Consider the following 20,163-nt stretch of genomic DNA (forward strand, 5'->3'; position numbering starts at 1 on the left):
TTCTACGGAAACGATAGGATTTTCTTAGGGGTTCCGAGTATCTCTTTTCCGATGCATTATTCCTCCTTTACTGCATCCCTCGCTCCCTCACTCTGACTAATTAACACACAATTTGCGTCCATATGAAATACTCTGGATTCCCTGCATTGTCCTTCTAAATCGAGATACGTTTCTACGGATAAGATAGGATTTTCTTTGGGGTTAAGAGTATCTCTTTTCCGATGCATTATTCCTCCTTTACTGCATTCCTCGCTCCCTCACATTGACGAATTAACACACAATTTGCGTCCATATGAAATACTCTGGATTCCCTGCATTGTCCTTCTAAATCGAGATACGTTTCTACGGAAACGATAGGATTTTCTTTGGGGTTCCGTGTATCGCTTATCCGATGCATTATTCCTCCTTTACTGCATCCCTCGCTCCCACACATTGACGAATTAACACACCATTTGCGTCCATAGGGAATACTCTGGATTCCCTGCATTGTCCTTCTAAATCGAGATACGTTTCTACGGATAAGATAGGATTTTCTTTGGGGTTAAGAGTATCTCTTTTCCGATGCATTATTCCTCCTTTACCGCATTCCTCGCTCCCTCACATTGACGAATTAACACACAATTTGCGTCCATATGAAATACTCTGGATTCCCTGCATTGTCCTTCTAAATCGAGATACGTTTCTACGGAAACGATAGGATTTTCTTTGGGGTTCCGAGTATCGCTTATCCGATGCATTATTCCTCCTTTACTGCATCCCTCGCTCCCTCACATTGACGAATTAACACACAATTTGCGTCCATATGAAATACTCTGGATTCAATGCATTGTCCTTCTAAATCGAGATACGTTTCTATGGAAACGATAGGATTTTCTTTGGGGTTAAGAGTATCTCTTTTCCGATTCATTATTCCTCCTTTACTACATTCCTCGCTCCCTCACATTGACGAATTAACACACAAGTTGTGTCCATATGAAATACTCTGGATTCCCAGCATTGTCCTTCTAAATCGAACTACGTTTCTACGGAAACGAGAGGATTTTCTTTGGGGTTCCGAGTATCTCTTTTCCGATGCATTATTCCTCCTTTACTGCATCCCTCGCTCCCTCACATTGAAGAATTAACACACAATTTGCGTCTATATGAAATACTCTGGATTCCCTGCATTGTCAATCTAAATCGAGATACGTTTCTGCGGAAACGATAGGATTTTCTTTGGGGTTCCTAGTATCTCTTTTCCGATGCATTATTCCTCCTTTACTGCATCCCTCGCTCCCTCACATTGGCGAATTAACACACAATTTGCGTCCATATGAAATACTCTGGATTCCCTGCATTGTCCTTCTAAATCGAACTACGTTTCTACGGAAACGAGAGGATTTTCTTTGGGGTTCCGAGTATCTCTTTTCCGATGCATTATTCCTCCTTCACTGCATCCCTCGCTCCCTCACATTGACGAATTAACACACAATTTGCGTCCATATGAAATACTCTGGATTCCCTGCATTGTCATTCTAAATCGAGATACGTTTCTACGGAAACGAGAGGATTTTCTTTGGGGTTCCGAGTATCTCTTTTCCGATGCATTATTCCTCCTTTACTGCATCCCTCGCCCCCTCACATTGACGAATGAACACACAATTTGCGTCCATATGAAATACTCTGGATTCCCTGCATTGTCCTTCTAAATCGAGATATGTTTCTACGGAAACGATAGGATTTTTTTGGGGTTCCGAGTATCTCTCTTCCGATGCATTATTCCTCCTTTACTGCATCCCTCGCTCCCTCACATTGACGAATTACCACACAATTTGCGTCCGTATGAAATACTCTGGATTCCCTGCATTGTCCTTCTCAATCGAGATACGTATCTACGGAAACGATATGATTTTCTTTGGGGTTCCAAGTATCTCTTTTCCGATACATTATTCCTCCTTCACTGCATCCCTCGCTCCCTCACATCGCCCAATTAACACACAATTTGCGTCCATATGAAATACTCTGGATTCCCTGCATTGTCCTTCTAAATCGAGATATGTTTCTACGGAAACGATAGGATTTTCTTTGGGGTTCCGAGTATCTCTTTTCTGATGCATTATTCCTCCTTTACTGCATACCTGGCTCCCTCACATTGACAAATTAACACACAATTTGCGTCCATATGAAATTCTCTGGATTCCCTGCATTGTCCTTCTAAATCGGGATTCGTTTCTACGGAAACGATAGGATTTTCTTTGGGGTTCCGAGTATCTCTTTTCCGATGCATTATTCCTCCTTTACTGCATCCCTCGCTCCCTCACATTGACGAATTAACACACAATTTGCGTCCATATGAAATACTCTGGATTCTCTGCATTGTCCTTCTAAATCGAGATACGTTTCTATGGAAACGATAGGATTTTCTTTGGGGTTCCGAGTATCTCTTTTCCGATGCATTATTCCTCCTTTACTGCATCCCTCGCTCCCTCACTTTGACGAATTAACACACAATTTGCGTCCATATGAAATACTCTGGATTCCCTGCATTGTCCTTCTAAATCGAGATACGTTTCTACGGATAAGATAGGATTTGCTTTGGGGTTAAGAGTATCTCTTTTCCGATGCATTATTCCTCCTTTACTGCATTCCTCGCTCCCTCACATCGACGAATTAACACACAATTTGCGTCCATATGAAATACTCTGGATTCCCTGCATTGTCCTTCTAAATCGAGATACGTTTCTACGGAAACGATAGGATTTTCTTTGGGGTTCCCTGTATCGCTTATCCGATGCATTATTCCTCCTTTACTGCATCCCTCGCTCCCACACATTGACGAATTAACACACAATTTGCGCCCATATGGAATACTCTGGATTCCCTGCATTGTCCTTCTAAATCGAGATACGTTTCTATGGAAACGATAGGATTTTCTTTGGGGTTCCGAGTATCTCTTTTCCGATGCATTATTCCTCCTTCACTACATCCCTCGCTCCCTCACATTGACGAATTAACACACAATTTGCGTCCATATGAAATACTCTGGATTCCCTGCATTGTCATTCTAAATCGAGATACGTTTCTATGGAAACGATAGGATTTTCTTTGGGGTTCCGAGTATCTCTTTTCCGATGCATTATTCCTCCTTTACTGCATCCCTCGCTCCCTCACATTGACGAATTAACACACAATTTGCGTCCATATGAAATCCTCTGGATTCCCTGCATTGTCCTTCTAAATCGAGATACGTTTCTGCGGAAACGATAGGATTTTCTTTGGGGTTCCGAGTATCTCTTTTCCGATGCATTATTCCTCCTTTACTGCATCCCTCGCTCCCTCACTTTGACGAATTAACACACAATTTGCGTCCATATGAAATACTCTGGATTCCCTGCATTGTCCTTCTAAATCGAGATACGTTTCTACGGATAAGATAGGATTTTCTTTGGGGTTATGAGTATCTCTTTTCCGATGCATTATTCCTCCTTTACTGGATTCCTCGCTCCCTCACATTGACGAATTAACACACAATTTGCGTCCATATGAAATACTCTGGATTCCCTGCATTGTCCTTCTAAATCGAGATACGTTTCTACGGAAACGATAGGATTTTCTTTGGGGTTCCGTGTATCGCTTATCCGATGCATTATTCCTCCTTTACTGCATCCCTCGCTCCCACACATTGACGAATTAACACACAATTTGCGTTCATATGGAATACTCTGGATTCCCTGCATTGTCCTTCTAAATCGAGATACGTTTCTATGGAAACGATAGGATTTTCTTTGGGGTTCCGAGTATCTCTTTTCCGATGCATTATTCCTCCTTCACTACATCCCTCGCTCCCTCACATTGACGAATTAACACACAATTTGCGTCCATATGAAATACTCTAGATTCCCTGCATTGTCATTCTAAATCGAGATACGTTTCTACGGAAACGAGAGGATTTTCTTTGGGGTTCCGAGTATCTCTTTTCCGATGCATTATTCCTCCTTTACTGCATCCCTCGCTCCCTCACATTGACGAATTAACACACAATTTGCGTCCATATGAAATACTCTGGATTCCCTGCATTGTCCTTCTAAATCAAGATACGTTTCTGTGGAAACGATAGGATTTTCTTTGGGGTTCCGAGTATCTCTTTTCCGGTGCATTATTCCTCCTTTACTGCATCCCTCGCCTCCTCACATTGACGAATTAACACACAATTTGCGTCCATATGAAATACTCTGGATTCCCTGCATTGTCCTTCTAAATCAAGATACGTTTCTGTGGAAACGATAGGATTTTTTTGGGGTTCCGAGTATCTCTTTTCCGGTGCATTATTCCTCCTTTACTGCATCCCTCTCTCAGTCACATTGACGAATTAACACACAATTTGCGTCCATATGAAATACTCTGGATTCCCTGCATTGTCCTTCTAAATCGAGATACGTTTCTATGGAAACGATAGGATTTTCTTTGGGGTTCCGAGTATCTCTTTTCCGATGCATTATTCCTCCTTTACTGCATCCCTTGCTCCCTCACATTGACGGATTAACACACAATTTGCGTCCATATGAAATACTCTGGATTCCCTGCATTGTCCTTCTAAATCGAGATACGTTTCAATGGAAACGACAGGATTTTCTTTGGGGTTCCGAGTATCTCTTTTCCGATGCATTATTCCTCCTTTACTGCATCCCTCGCTCCCTCACTTTGACGAATTAACACACAATTTGCGTCCATATGAAATACTTTGGATTCCCTGCATTGTCCTTCTAAATCGAGATACGTTTCTACGGATAAGATAGGATTTTCTTTGGGGTTAAGAGTATCTCTTTTCCGATGCATTATTCCTCCTTTACTGCATTCCTCGCTCCCTCACATTGACGAATTAACACACAATTTGTGTCCATATGAAATACTCTGGATTCCCTGCATTGTCCTTCTAAATCGAACTACGTTTCTACGGAAACGAGAGGATTTTCTTTGGGGTTCCGAGTATCTCGTTTCCGATGCATTATTCCTCCTTTACTGCATCCCTCGCTCCCTCACATTGAAGAATTAACACACAATTTGCGTCTATATGAAATACTCTGGATTCCCTGCATTGTCATTCTAAATCGAGATACGTTTCTACGGAAACGATAGGATTTTCTTTGGGGTTCCGAGTATCTCTTTTCCGAAGCATTATTCCTCCTTTACTGCATCCCTCGCTCCCTCACATTGGCGAATTAACACACATTTTGCGTCCATATGAAATACTCTGGATTCCCTGCATTGTCCTTCTAAATCGAACTACGTTTCTACGGAAACTAGAGGATTTTCTTTGGGGTTCCGAGTATCTCTTTTCCGATGCATTATTCCTCCTTCACTGCATCCCTCGCTCCCTCACATTGACGAATTAACACACAATTTACGTCCATATGAAATACTCTGGATTCCCTGCATTGTCATTCTAAATCGAGATACGTTTCTACGGAAACGAGAGGATTTTCTTTGGGGATCCGAGTATCTCTTTTCCGATGCATTATTCCTCCTTTACTGCATCCCTCGCTCCCTCACATTGACGAATTAACACACAATTTGCGTCCATATGAAATACTCTGGATTCCCTGCATTGTCCTTCTAAATCGAGATACGTTTCTGCGGAAACGATAGGATTTTCTTTGGGGTTCCGAGTATCTCTTTTCCGATGCATTATTCCTCCTTTACTGCATCCCTCGCTCCCTCACATTGACGAATTAACACACAATTTGCGTCCATATGAAATACTCTGGATTCTCTGCATTGTCCTTCTAAATCGGGATTCGTTTCTACGGAAACGATAGGATTTTCTTTGCGGTTCCGAGTATCTCTTTTCCGATGCATTATTCCTCCTTTACTGCATCCCTCGCTCCCTGACATTGACGAATTAACACACAATTTGAGTACATATGAAATACTCTGGATTCCCTGCATTGTCCTTCTAAATCGAGATACGTTTCTACGGAAACGATAGGATTTTCTTTGGGGTTCCGAGTATCTCTCTTCCGATGCATTATTCCTCCTTTACTGCATCCCTCGGTCCCTCACATTGACGAATTAACACACAATTTGCGTCCGTATGAAATACTCTGGATTCCCTGCATTGTCCTTCTCAATCGAGATACGTTTCTACGGAAACGATAGGATTTTCTTTGGGGTTCCAAGTATCTCTTTTCCGATACATTATTCCTCCTTTACTGCATCCCTAGCTCCCTCACATTGCCCAATTAACACACAATTTGCGTCCATATGAAATACTCTGGATTCCCTGCATTGTCCTTCTAAATCGAGATATGTTTCAACGGAAACGATAGGATTTTCTTTGGGGTTCCGAGTATCTCTTTTCTGATGCATTATTCCTCCTTTACTGCATACCTCGCTCCCTCACATTGACAAATTAACACACAATTTGCGTCCATATGAAATTCTCTGGATTCCCTGCATTGTCCTTCTAAATCGGGATTCGTTTCTACGGAAACGATAGGATTTTCTTTGGGGTTCCGAGTATCTCTTTTCCGATGCATTATTCCTCCTTTACTGCATACCTCGCTCCCTCACATTGACGAATTAACACACAATTTGCGTCCATATGAAATACTCTGGATTCCCTGCATTGTCCTTCTAAATCGAGATACGTTTCAATGGAAACGATAGGATTTTCTTTGGGGTTCCGAGTATCTCTTTTCCGATGCATTATTCCTCCTTTACTGCATCCCTCGCTCCCTCACTTTGAAGAATTAACACACAATTTGCGTCCATATGAAATACACTGGATTCCCTGCATTGTCCTTCTAAATCGAGATACGTTTCTACGGATAAGATAGGATTTTCTTTGGGGTTAAGAGTATCTCTTTTCCGATGCATTATTCCTCCTTTACTGCATTCCTCGCTCCCTCACATTGACGAATTAACACACAATTTGTGTCCATATAAAATACTCTGGATTCCCTGCATTGTCCTTCTAAATCGAACTACGTTTCTGCGGAAACGAGAGGATTTTCTTTGGGGTTCCGAGTATCTCTTTTCCGATGCATTATTCCTCCTTTACTGCATCCCTTGCTCCCTCACATTGACGGATTAACACACAATTTGCGTCCATATGAAATACTCTGGATTCCCTGCATTGTCCATCTAAATCGAGATACGTTTCTATGGAAACGACAGGATTTTCTTTGGGGTTCCGAGTATCTCTTTTCCGATGCATTATTCCTCCTTTACTGCATACCTCGCTCCCTCACATTGACGAATTAACACACAATTTGCGTCCATATGAAATACTCTGGATTCCCTGCATTGTCCTTCTAAATCGAGATACGTTTCTACGGAAACGATAGGATTTTCTTTGGGGTTCCAAGTATCTCTTTTCCGATACATTATTCCTCCTTTACTGCATCCCTCGCACCCTCACATTGCCCAATTAACACACAATTTGCTTCCATATGAAATACTCTGGATTCCCTGCATTGTCCTTCTAAATCGAGATATGTTTCTATGGAAACGATAGGATTTTCTTTGGGGTTAAGAGTATCTCTTTTCCGATGCATTATTCCTCCTTTACTGCATTCCTCGCTCCCTCATATTGACGAATTAACACACAATTTGTGTCCATATGAAATACTCTGGATTCCCTGCATTGTCCTTCTAAATCGAACTACGTTTCTACGGAAACGAGAGGATTTTCTTTGGGGTTCCGAGTATCTCGTTTCCGATGCATTATTCCTCCTTTACTGCATCCCTCGCTCCCTCACATTGAAGAATTAACACACAATTTGCGTCTATATGAAATACTCTGGATTCCCTGCATTGTCATTCTAAATCGAGATACGTTTCTACGGAAACGATAGGATTTTCTTTGGGGTTCCGAGTATCTCTTTTCCGAAGCATTATTCCTCCTTTACTGCATCCCTCGCTCCCTCACATTGGCGAATTAACACACATTTTGCGTCCATATGAAATACTCTGGATTCCCTGCATTGTCCTTCTAAATCTAACTACGTTTCTACGGAAACGAGAGGATTTTCTTTGGGGTTCCGAGTATCTCTTTTCCGATGCATTATTCCTCCTTCACTGCATCCCTCGCTCCCTCACATTGACGAATTAACACACAATTTACGTCCATATGAAATACTCTGGATTCCCTGCATTGTCATTCTAAATCGAGATACGTTTCTACGGAAACGATAGGATTTTCTTTGGGGTTCCGAGTATCTCTTTTCCGATGCGTTATTCCTCCTTTACTGCATCCCTCGCTCCCTCACATTGCCGAATTAACACACAATTTGCGTCCATATGAAATACTCTGGGTTCCCTGCATTAACTTTCTAAAATGAGATTCGTTTCTACGGAAACGATAGTATTTTCTTTTGGGAGTCGAGTATCTCTTTTCCGATGCATTATTCCTCCTTTACTGCATCCCTCGCTCCACCACATTGACGAATTAACACACAATTTGCGTCCATATGAAATACTCTGGATTCTCTGCATTGTCCTTCTAAATCGAGATATGTTTCTGCGGAAACGATAGGATTTTCTTTGGGGTTCCGAGTATCTCTTTTCCGATGCATTATTCCTCCTTTACTGCATCCCTCGCTCCCTCACATTGACGAATTAACACACAATTTGCGTCCATATGAAATACTCTGGATTCCCTGCATTGTCTTTCTAAATCGAGATACGTTTCTATGGAAACGATAGGATTTTCCTTGGGGTTCCGAGTATCTCTTTTCCGATGCATTATTCCTCCTTTACTGCATCCCTCGCTCCCTCACATTGACGAATTAACACACAAATTGCGTCCATATGAAATACTCTGGGTTCCCTGCATTGTCCTTCTAAATCGGGATTCGTTTCTACGGAAACGATAGGATTTTCTTTGCGGTTCCGAGTATCTCTTTTCCGATGCATTATTCCTCCTTTACTGCATCCCTCGCTCCCTCACATTGACGAATTAACACACAATTTGAGTACATATGAAATACTCTGGATTCCCTGCATTGTCCTTCTAAATCGAGATACGTTTCTACGGAAACGATAGGATTTTCTTTGGGGATCCGAGTATCTCTCTTCCGATGCATTATTCCTCCTTTACTGCATCCCTCGCTCCCTCACATTGACGAATTAACACACAATTTGCGTCCGTATGAAATACTCTGGATTCCCTGCATTGTCCTTCTCAATCGAGATACGTTTCTACGGAAACGATAGGATTTTCTTTGGGGTTCCAAGTATCTCTTTTCCGATACATTATTCCTCCTTTACTGCATCCCTAGCTCCCTCACATTGCCCAATTAACACACAATGTGCGTCCATATGAAATACTCTGGATTCCCTGCATTGTCCTTCTAAATCGAGATATGTTTCAACGGAAACGATAGGATTTTCTTTGGGGTTCCGAGTATCTCTTTTCCGATGCATTATTCCTCCTTTACTGCATACCTCGCTCCCTCACATTGACGAATTAACACACAATTTGCGTCCATATGAAATACTCTGGATTCCCTGCATTGTCCTTCTAAATCGAGATACGTTTCTACGGAAACGATAGGATTTTCTTTGGGGTTCCAAGTATCTCTTTTCCGATACATTATTCCTCCTTTACTGCATCCCTCGCACCCTCACATTGCCCAATTAACACACAATTTGCTTCCATATGAAATACTCTGGATTCCCTGCATTGTCCTTCTAAATCGAGATATGTTTCTATGGAAACGATAGGATTTTCTTTGGGGTTCCGAGTATCTCTTTTCTGATGCATTATTCCTCCTTTACTGCATACCTCGCTCCCTCACATTGACAAATTAACACACAATTTGCGTCCATATGAAATTCTCTGGATTCCCTGCATTGTCCTTCTAAATCGGGATTCGTTTCTACGGAAACGATAGGATTTTCTTTGGGGTTCCGAGTATCTCTTTTCCGATGCATTATTCCTCCTTTACTGCATCCCTTGCTCCCTCACATTATCGGATTAACACACAATTAGCGTCCATATGAAATACTCTGGATTCCCTGCATTGTCCTTCTAAATCGAGATACGTTTCTATGGAAACGACAGGATTTTCTTTGGGGTTCCGAGTATCTCTTTTCCGATGCATTATTCCTCCTTTACTGCATCCCTCGCTCCCTCACATTGAAGAATTAACACACAATTTGCGTCTATATGAAATACTCTGGATTCCCTGCATTGTCATTCTAAATCGAGATACGTTTCTACGGAAACGATAGGATTTTCTTTGGGGTTCCGAGTATCTCTTTTCCGAAGCATTATTCCTCCTTTACTGCATCCCTCGCTCCCTCACATTGACGAATTAACACACATTTTGCGTCCATATGAAATACTCTGGATTCCCTGCATTGTCCTTCTAAATCTAACTACGTTTCTACGGGAACGAAAGGATTTTCTTTGGGGTTCCGAGTATCTCTTTTCCGATGCATTATTCCTCCTTTACTGCATCCCTCGCTCCCTCACATTGACGAATTAACACACAATTTGCGTCCGTATGAAATACTCTGGATTCCCTGCATTGTCCTTCTCAATCGAGATACGTTTCTACGGAAACGATAGGATTTTCTTTGGGGTTCCAAGTATCTCTTTTCCGATACATTATTCCTCCTTTACTGCATCCCTAGCTCCCTCACATTGCCCAATTAACACACAATGTGCGTCCATATGAAATACTCTGGATTCCCTGCATTGTCCTTCTAAATCGAGATATGTTTCAACGGAAACGATAGGATTTTCTTTGGGGTTCCGAGTATCTCTTTTCCGATGCATTATTCCTCCTTTACTGCATACCTCGCTCCCTCACATTGACGAATTAACACACAATTTGCGTCCATATGAAATACTCTGGATTCCCTGCATTGTCCTTCTAAATCGAGATACGTTTCTACGGAAACGATAGGATTTTCTTTGGGGTTCCAAGTATCTCTTTTCCGATACATTATTCCTCCTTTACTGCATCCCTCGCACCCTCACATTGCCCAATTAACACACAATTTGCTTCCATATGAAATACTCTGGATTCCCTGCATTGTCCTTCTAAATCGAGATATGTTTCTATGGAAACGATAGGATTTTCTTTGGGGTTCCGAGTATCTCTTTTCTGATGCATTATTCCTCCTTTACTGCATACCTCGCTCCCTCACATTGACAAATTAACACACAATTTGCGTCCATATGAAATTCTCTGGATTCCCTGCATTGTCCTTCTAAATCGGGATTCGTTTCTACGGAAACGATAGGATTTTCTTTGGGGTTCCGAGTATCTCTTTTCCGATGCATTATTCCTCCTTTACTGCATCCCTTGCTCCCTCACATTATCGGATTAACACACAATTAGCGTCCATATGAAATACTCTGGATTCCCTGCATTGTCCTTCTAAATCGAGATACGTTTCTATGGAAACGACAGGATTTTCTTTGGGGTTCCGAGTATCTCTTTTCCGATGCATTATTCCTCCTTTACTGCATCCCTCGCTCCCTCACATTGAAGAATTAACACACAATTTGCGTCTATATGAAATACTCTGGATTCCCTGCATTGTCATTCTAAATCGAGATACGTTTCTACGGAAACGATAGGATTTTCTTTGGGGTTCCGAGTATCTCTTTTCCGAAGCATTATTCCTCCTTTACTGCATCCCTCGCTCCCTCACATTGACGAATTAACACACATTTTGCGTCCATATGAAATACTCTGGATTCCCTGCATTGTCCTTCTAAATCTAACTACGTTTCTACGGAAACGAAAGGATTTTCTTTGGGGTTCCGAGTATCTCTTTTCCGATGCATTATTCCTCCTTCACTGCATCCCTCGCTCCCTCACATTGACGAATTAACACACAATTTACGTCCATATGAAATACTCTGGATTCCCTGCATTGTCATTCTAAATCGAGATACGTTTCTACGGAAACGAGAGGATTTTCTTTGGGGTTCCGAGTATCTCTTTTCCGATGCATTATTCCTCCTTTACTGCATCCCTCGCTTCCTCACATTGACGAATTAACACACAATTTGCGTCCATATGAAATACTCTGGATTCCCTGCATTGTCCTTCTAAATCGAGATACGTTTCTGCGGAAACGATAGGATTTTCTTTGGGGTTCCGAGTATCTCTTTTCCGATGCATTATTCCTCCTTTACTGCATCCCTCGCTCCCTCACATTGACGAATTAACACACAATTTGCGTCCATATGAAATACTCTGGATTCTCTGCATTGTCCTTCTAAATCGAGATATGTTTCTGCGGAAACGATAGGATTTTCTTTGGGGTTCCGAGTATCTCTTTTCCGATGCATTATTCCTCCTTTACTGCATCCCTCGCTCCCTCACATTGACGAATTAACACACAATTTGCGTCCATATGAAATACTCTGGATTCCCTGCATTGTCTTTCTAAATCGAGATACGTTTCTATGGAAACGATAGGATTTTCTTTGGGGTTCCGAGTATCTCTTTTCCGATGCATTATTCCTCCTTTACTGCATCCCTCGCTCCCTCACTTTGACGAATTAACACACAAATTGCGTCCATATGAAATACTCTGGGTTCCCTGCATTGTCCTTCTAAATCGGGTTTCGTTTCTACGGAAACGATAGGATTTTCTTTGCGGTTCCGAGTATCTCTTTTCCGATGCATTATTCCTCCTTTACTGCATCCCTCGCTCCCTCACATTGACGAATTAACACACAATTTGAGTACATATGAAATACTCTGGATTCCCTGCATTGTCCTTCTAAATCGAGATACGTTTCTACGGAAACGATAGGATTTTCTTTGGGGTTCCGAGTATCTCTTTTCCGATGCATTATTCCTCCTTTACTGCATCCCTCGCTCCCTCACATTGACGAATTAACACACAATTTGCGTCCATATGAAATACTCTGGATTCCCTGCATTGTCTTTCTAAATCGAGATACGTTTCTACGGAAACGATAGGATTTTCTTTGGGGTTCCGAGTATCTCTTTTCCGATGCATTATTCCTCCTTTACTGCATCCCTTGCTCCCTCACATTATCGGATTAACACACAATTAGCGTCCATATGAAATACTCTGGATTCCCTGCATTGTCCTTCTAAATCGAGATACGTTTCTATGGAAACGACAGGATTTTCTTTGGGGTTCCGAGTATCTCTTTTCCGATGCATTATTCCTCCTTTACTGCATCCCTCGCTCCCTCACATTGAAGAATTAACACACAATTTGCGTCTATATGAAATACTCTGGATTCCCTGCATTGTCATTCTAAATCGAGATACGTTTCTACGGAAACGATAGGATTTTCTTTGGGGTTCCGAGTATCTCTTTTCCGAAGCATTATTCCTCCTTTACTGCATCCCTCGCTCCCTCACATTGACGAATTAACACACATTTTGCGTCCATATGAAATACTCTGGATTCCCTGCATTGTCCTTCTAAATCTAACTACGTTTCTACGGAAACGAAAGGATTTTCTTTGGGGTTCCGAGTATCTCTTTTCCGATGCATTATTCCTCCTTCACTGCATCCCTCGCTCCCTCACATTGACGAATTAACACACAATTTACGTCCATATGAAATACTCTGGATTCCCTGCATTGTCATTCTAAATCGAGATACGTTTCTACGGAAACGAGAGGATTTTCTTTGGGGTTCCGAGTATCTCTTTTCCGATGCATTATTCCTCCTTTACTGCATCCCTCGCTTCCTCACATTGACGAATTAACACACAATTTGCGTCCATATGAAATACTCTGGATTCCCTGCATTGTCCTTCTAAATCGAGATACGTTTCTGCGGAAACGATAGGATTTTCTTTGGGGTTCCGAGTATCTCTTTTCCGATGCATTATTCCTCCTTTACTGCATCCCTCGCTCCCTCACATTGACGAATTAACACACAATTTGCGTCCATATGAAATACTCTGGATTCTCTGCATTGTCCTTCTAAATCGAGATATGTTTCTGCGGAAACGATAGGATTTTCTTTGGGGTTCCGAGTATCTCTTTTCCGATGCATTATTCCTCCTTTACTGCATCCCTCGCTCCCTCACATTGACGAATTAACACACAATTTGCGTCCATATGAAATACTCTGGATTCCCTGCATTGTCTTTCTAAATCGAGATACGTTTCTATGGAAACGATAGGATTTTCTTTGGGGTTCCGAGTATCTCTTTTCCGATGCATTATTCCTCCTTTACTGCATCCCTCGCTCCCTCACTTTGACGAATTAACACACAAATTGCGTCCATATGAAATACTCTGGGTTCCCTGCATTGTCCTTCTAAATCGGGTTTCGTTTCTACGGAAACGATAGGATTTTCTTTGCGGTTCCGAGTATCTCTTTTCCGATGCATTATTCCTCCTTTACTGCATCCCTCGCTCCCTCACATTGACGAATTAACACACAATTTGAGTACATATGAAATACTCTGGATTCCCTGCATTGTCCTTCTAAATCGAGATACGTTTCTACGGAAACGATAGGATTTTCTTTGGGGTTCCGAGTATCTCTTTTCCGATGCATTATTCCTCCTTTACTGCATCCCTCGCTCCCTCACATTGACGAATTAACACACAATTTGGGTCCGTATGAAATACTCTGGATTCCCTGCATTGTCCTTCTCAATCGAGATACGTTTCTACGGAAACGATAGGATTTTCTTTGGGGTTCCAAGTATCTCTTTTCCGATACATTATTCCTCCTTTACTGCATCCCTAGCTCCCTCACATTGCCCAATTAACACACAATTTGCGTCCATATGAAATACTCTGGATTCCCTGCATTGTCCTTCTAAATCGAGATATGTTTCAACGGAAACGATAGGATTTTCTTTGGGGTTAAGAGTATCTCTTTTCCGATGCATTATTCCTCCTTTACTGCATACCTCGCTCCCTCACATTGACAAATTAACACACAATTTGCGTCCATATGAAATTCTCTGGATTCCCTGCATTGTCCTTCTAAATCGGGATTCGTTTCTACGGAAACGATAGGATTTTCTTTGGGGTTCCGACTATCTCTTTTCCGATGCATTATTCCTCCTTAACTGCATACCTCGCTCCCTCACATTGACGAATTAACACACAATTTGCGTCCATATGAAATACTCTGGATTCCCTGCATTGTCCTTCTAAATCGAGATACGTTTCTATGGAAACGATAGGATTTTCTTTGGGGTTCCGAGTATCTCTTTTCCGATGCATTATTCCTCCTTTACTGCATCCCTCGCTCCCTCACTTTGAAGAATTAACACACAATTTGCGTCCATATGAAATACTCTGGATTCCCTGCATTGTCCTTCTAAATCGAGATACGTTTCTACGGATAAGATAGGATTTTCTTTGGGGTTAAGAGTATCTCTTTTCCGATGCATTATTCCTCCTTTACTGCATTCCTCGCTCCCTCACATTGACGAATTAACACACAATTTCTGTCCATATAAAATACTCTGGATTCCCTGCATTGTCCTTCTAAATCGAACTACGTTTCTGCGGAAACGAGAGGATTTTCTTTGGGGTTCCGAGTATCTCTTTTCCGATGCATTATTCCTCCTTTACTGCATCCCTCGCTCCCTCACATTGACGAATTAACACACAAATTGCGTCCATATGAAATACTCTGGGTTCCCTGCATTGTCCTTCTAAATCGGGATTCGTTTCTACGGAAACGATAGGATTTTCTTTGCGGTTCCGAGTATCTCTTTTCCGATGCATTATTCCTCCTTTACTGCATCCCTCGCTCCCTCACATTGACGAATTAACACACAATTTGAGTACATATGAAATACTCTGGATTCCCTGCATTGTCCTTCTAAATCGAGATACGTTTCTACGGAAACGATAGGATTTTCTTTGGGGATCCGAGTATCTCTCTTCCGATGCATTATTCCTCCTTTACTGCATCCCTCGCTCCCTCACATTGACGAATTAACACACAATTTGCGTCCGTATGAAATACTCTGGATTCCCTGCATTGTCCTTCTCAATCGAGATACGTTTCTACGGAAACGATAGGATTTTCTTTGGGGTTCCAAGTATCTCTTTTCCGATACATTATTCCTCCTTTACTGCATCCCTAGCTCCCTCACATTGCCCAATTAACACACAATGTGCGTCCATATGAAATACTCTGGATTCCCTGCATTGTCCTTCTAAATCGAGATATGTTTCAACGGAAACGATAGGATTTTCTTTGGGGTTCCGAGTATCTCTTTTCCGATGCATTATTCCTCCTTTACTGCATACCTCGCTCCCTCACATTGACGAATTAACACACAATTTGCGTCCATATGAAATACTCTGGATTCCCTGCATTGTCCTTCTAAATCGAGATACGTTTCTACGGAAACGATAGGATTTTCTTTGGGGTTCCAAGTATCTCTTTTCCGATACATTATTCCTCCTTTACTGCATCCCTCGCACCCTCACATTGCCCAATTAACACACAATTTGCTTCCATATGAAATACTCTGGATTCCCTGCATTGTCCTTCTAAATCGAGATATGTTTCTATGGAAACGATAGGATTTTCTTTGGGGTTCCGAGTATCTCTTTTCTGATGCATTATTCCTCCTTTACTGCATACCTCGCTCCCTCACATTGACAAATTAACACACAATTTGCGTCCATATGAAATTCTGTGGATTCCCTGCATTGTCCTTCTAAATCGGGATTCGTTTCTACGGAAACGATAGGATTTTCTTTGGGGTTCCGAGTATCTCTTTTCCGATGCATTATTCCTCCTTTACTGCATCCCTTGCTCCCTCACATTATCGGATTAACACACAATTAGCGTCCATATGAAATACTCTGGATTCCCTGCATTGTCCTTCTAAATCGAGATACGTTTCTATGGAAACGACAGGATTTTCTTTGGGGTTCCGAGTATCTCTTTTCCGATGCATTATTCCTCCTTTACTGCATCCCTCGCTCCCTCACATTGACGAATTAACACACAATTTGCGTCCATATGAAATACTCTGGATTCCCTGCATTGTCTTTCTAAATCGAGATACGTTTCTATGGAAACGATAGGATTTTCTTTGGGGTTCCGAGTATCTCTTTTCCGATGCATTATTCCTCCTTTACTGCATCCCTCGCTTCCTCACATTGACGAATTAACACACAATTTGCGTCCATATGAAATACTCTGGATTCCCTGCATTGTCCTTCTAAATCGAGATACGTTTCTGCGGAAACGATAGGATTTTCTTTGGGGTTCCGAGTATCTCTTTTCCGATGCATTATTCCTCCTTTACTGCATCCCTCGCTCCCTCACATTGACGAATTAACACACAATTTGCGTCCATATGAAATACTCTGGATTCTCTGCATTGTCCTTCTAAATCGAGATATGTTTCTGCGGAAACGATAGGATTTTCTTTGGGGTTCCGAGTATCTCTTTTCCGATGCATTATTCCTCCTTTACTGCATCCCTCGCTCCCTCACATTGACGAATTAACACACAATTTGCGTCCATATGAAATACTCTGGATTCCCTGCATTGTCTTTCTAAATCGAGATACGTTTCTATGGAAACGATAGGATTTTCTTTGGGGTTCCGAGTATCTCTTTTCCGATGCATTATTCCTCCTTTACTGCATCCCTCGCTCCCTCACTTTGACGAATTAACACACAAATTGCGTCCATATGAAATACTCTGGGTTCCCTGCATTGTCCTTCTAAATCGGGTTTCGTTTCTACGGAAACGATAGGATTTTCTTTGCGGTTCCGAGTATCTCTTTTCCGATGCATTATTCCTCCTTTACTGCATCCCTCGCTCCCTCACATTGACGAATTAACACACAATTTGAGTACATATGAAATACTCTGGATTCCCTGCATTGTCCTTCTAAATCGAGATACGTTTCTACGGAAACGATAGGATTTTCTTTGGGGTTCCGAGTATCTCTCTTCCGATGCATTATTCCTCCTTTACTGCATCCCTCGCTCCCTCACATTGACGAATTAACACACAATTTGGGTCCGTATGAAATACTCTGGATTCCCTGCATTGTCCTTCTCAATCGAGATACGTTTCTACGGAAACGATAGGATTTTCTTTGGGGTTCCAAGTATCTCTTTTCCGATACATTATTCCTCCTTTACTGCATCCCTAGCTCCCTCACATTGCCCAATTAACACACAATTTGCGTCCATATGAAATACTCTGGATTCCCTGCATTGTCCTTCTAAATCGAGATATGTTTCAACGGAAACGATAGGATTTTCTTTGGGGTTAAGAGTATCTCTTTTCCGATGCATTATTCCTCCTTTACTGCATATCTCGCTCCCTCACATTGACAAATTAACACACAATTTGCGTCCATATGAAATTCTCTGGATTCCCTGCATTGTCCTTCTAAATCGGGATTCGTTTCTACGGAAACGATAGGATTTTCTTTGGGGTTCCGACTATCTCTTTTCCGATGCATTATTCCTCCTTAACTGCATACCTCGCTCCCTCACATTGACGAATTAACACACAATTTGCGTCCATATGAAATACTCTGGATTCCCTGCATTGTCCTTCTAAATCGAGATACGTTTCTATGGAAACGATAGGATTTTCTTTGGGGTTCCGAGTATCTCTTTTCCGATGCATTATTCCTCCTTTACTGCATCCCTCGCTCCCTCACTTTGAAGAATTAACACACAATTTGCGTCCATATGAAATACTCTGGATTCCCTGCATTGTCCTTCTAAATCGAGATACGTTTCTACGGATAAGATAGGATTTTCTTTGGGGTTCCGAGTATCTCTTTTCCGATGCATTATTCCTCCTTTACTGCATTCCTCGCTCCCTCACATTGACGAATTAACACACAATTTCTGTCCATATAAAATACTCTGGATTCCCTGCATTGTCCTTCTAAATCGAACTACGTTTCTGCGGAAACGAGAGGATTTTCTTTGGGGTTCCGAGTATCTCTTTTCCGATGCATTATTCCTCCTTTACTGCATCCCTCGCTCCCTCACATTGAAGTATTAACACACAATTTGCGTCTATATTAAATACTCTGGATTCCCTGCATTGTCCTTCTAAATCGAGATACGTTTCAACGGAAACGGTAGGATTTTCTTTGGGGTTCCGAGTATAACTTTTCCTATGCATTATTCCTCCTTTACTGCATCCCTCGCTCCCTCACATTGACGAATTAACACACAATTTGCGTCCATATGAAACACTCTGGATTCCCTGCATTGTTCTCCTAAATCGAGATACGTTTCTACGGAAACAATAGGATTTTCTTTGGGGTTCCGAGTATCTCTTTTCCGATGCATTATTCCTCCTATACTGCATCCCTCGCTCCCTCACATTGACGAATTAACACACAATTTGCGTCCATATGAAATACTCTGGATTCCCTGCATTGTCCTTCTAAATCGAGATACGTTTCTACAGAAACGATTGGATTTTCTTTGGGGTTCCGAGTATCGCTTTTCCGATGCATTATTCCTCCTTTACTGCATCCGTCGCTAACTCACATTGACGAATTAACACACAATTTGCGTCCATATGAAATACTCTGGATTCCCTGCATTGTCCTTCTAAATCGAGATGTGTTTCTACGGAAACGATAGGATTTTCTTTGGGGTTCCGAGTATCTCTTTTCCGATGCATTATTCCTCCTTTACTGCATACCTCGCTCCCTCACATTGACGAATTAACACACAATTTGCGTCCATATGAAATACTCTGGATTCCCTGCATTGTCCTTCTAAATCGAGATACGTTTCTACGGAAACAATAGGATTTTCTTTGGGGTTCCGAGTATATCTTTTCCGATGCATTATTCCTCCTTTACTGCATCCCTCGCTCCCTGACATTGACGAATTAACACACAATTTGCGTCCATATGAAATACTCTGGATTCCCTGCTTTGTCCTTGTAAATCGAGATACGTTTCAACGGAAACGATAGGATTTTCTTTGGGGTTCCGAGTATCTCTTTTCCGATGCATTATTCGTCCTTTACTGCATCCCTCGCTCCCTCACATTGCCGAATTAACACACGAATTGCGTCCATATGAAATACTCTGGGTTCCCTGCATTATCTTTCTAAATCGAGATACGTTGCTACGGAAACGATAGGATTTTCTTTTGGGAGGCGAGTATCTCTTTTCCGATGCATTATTCCTCCTTTACTGCATCCCTCGCTCCCTCACATTGACGAATTAAC

This window comes from Schistocerca nitens, chromosome 2, assembly GCF_023898315.1.
Source record: "Schistocerca nitens isolate TAMUIC-IGC-003100 chromosome 2, iqSchNite1.1, whole genome shotgun sequence".
Taxonomy (NCBI): Eukaryota; Metazoa; Arthropoda; class Insecta; order Orthoptera; family Acrididae; genus Schistocerca; species Schistocerca nitens.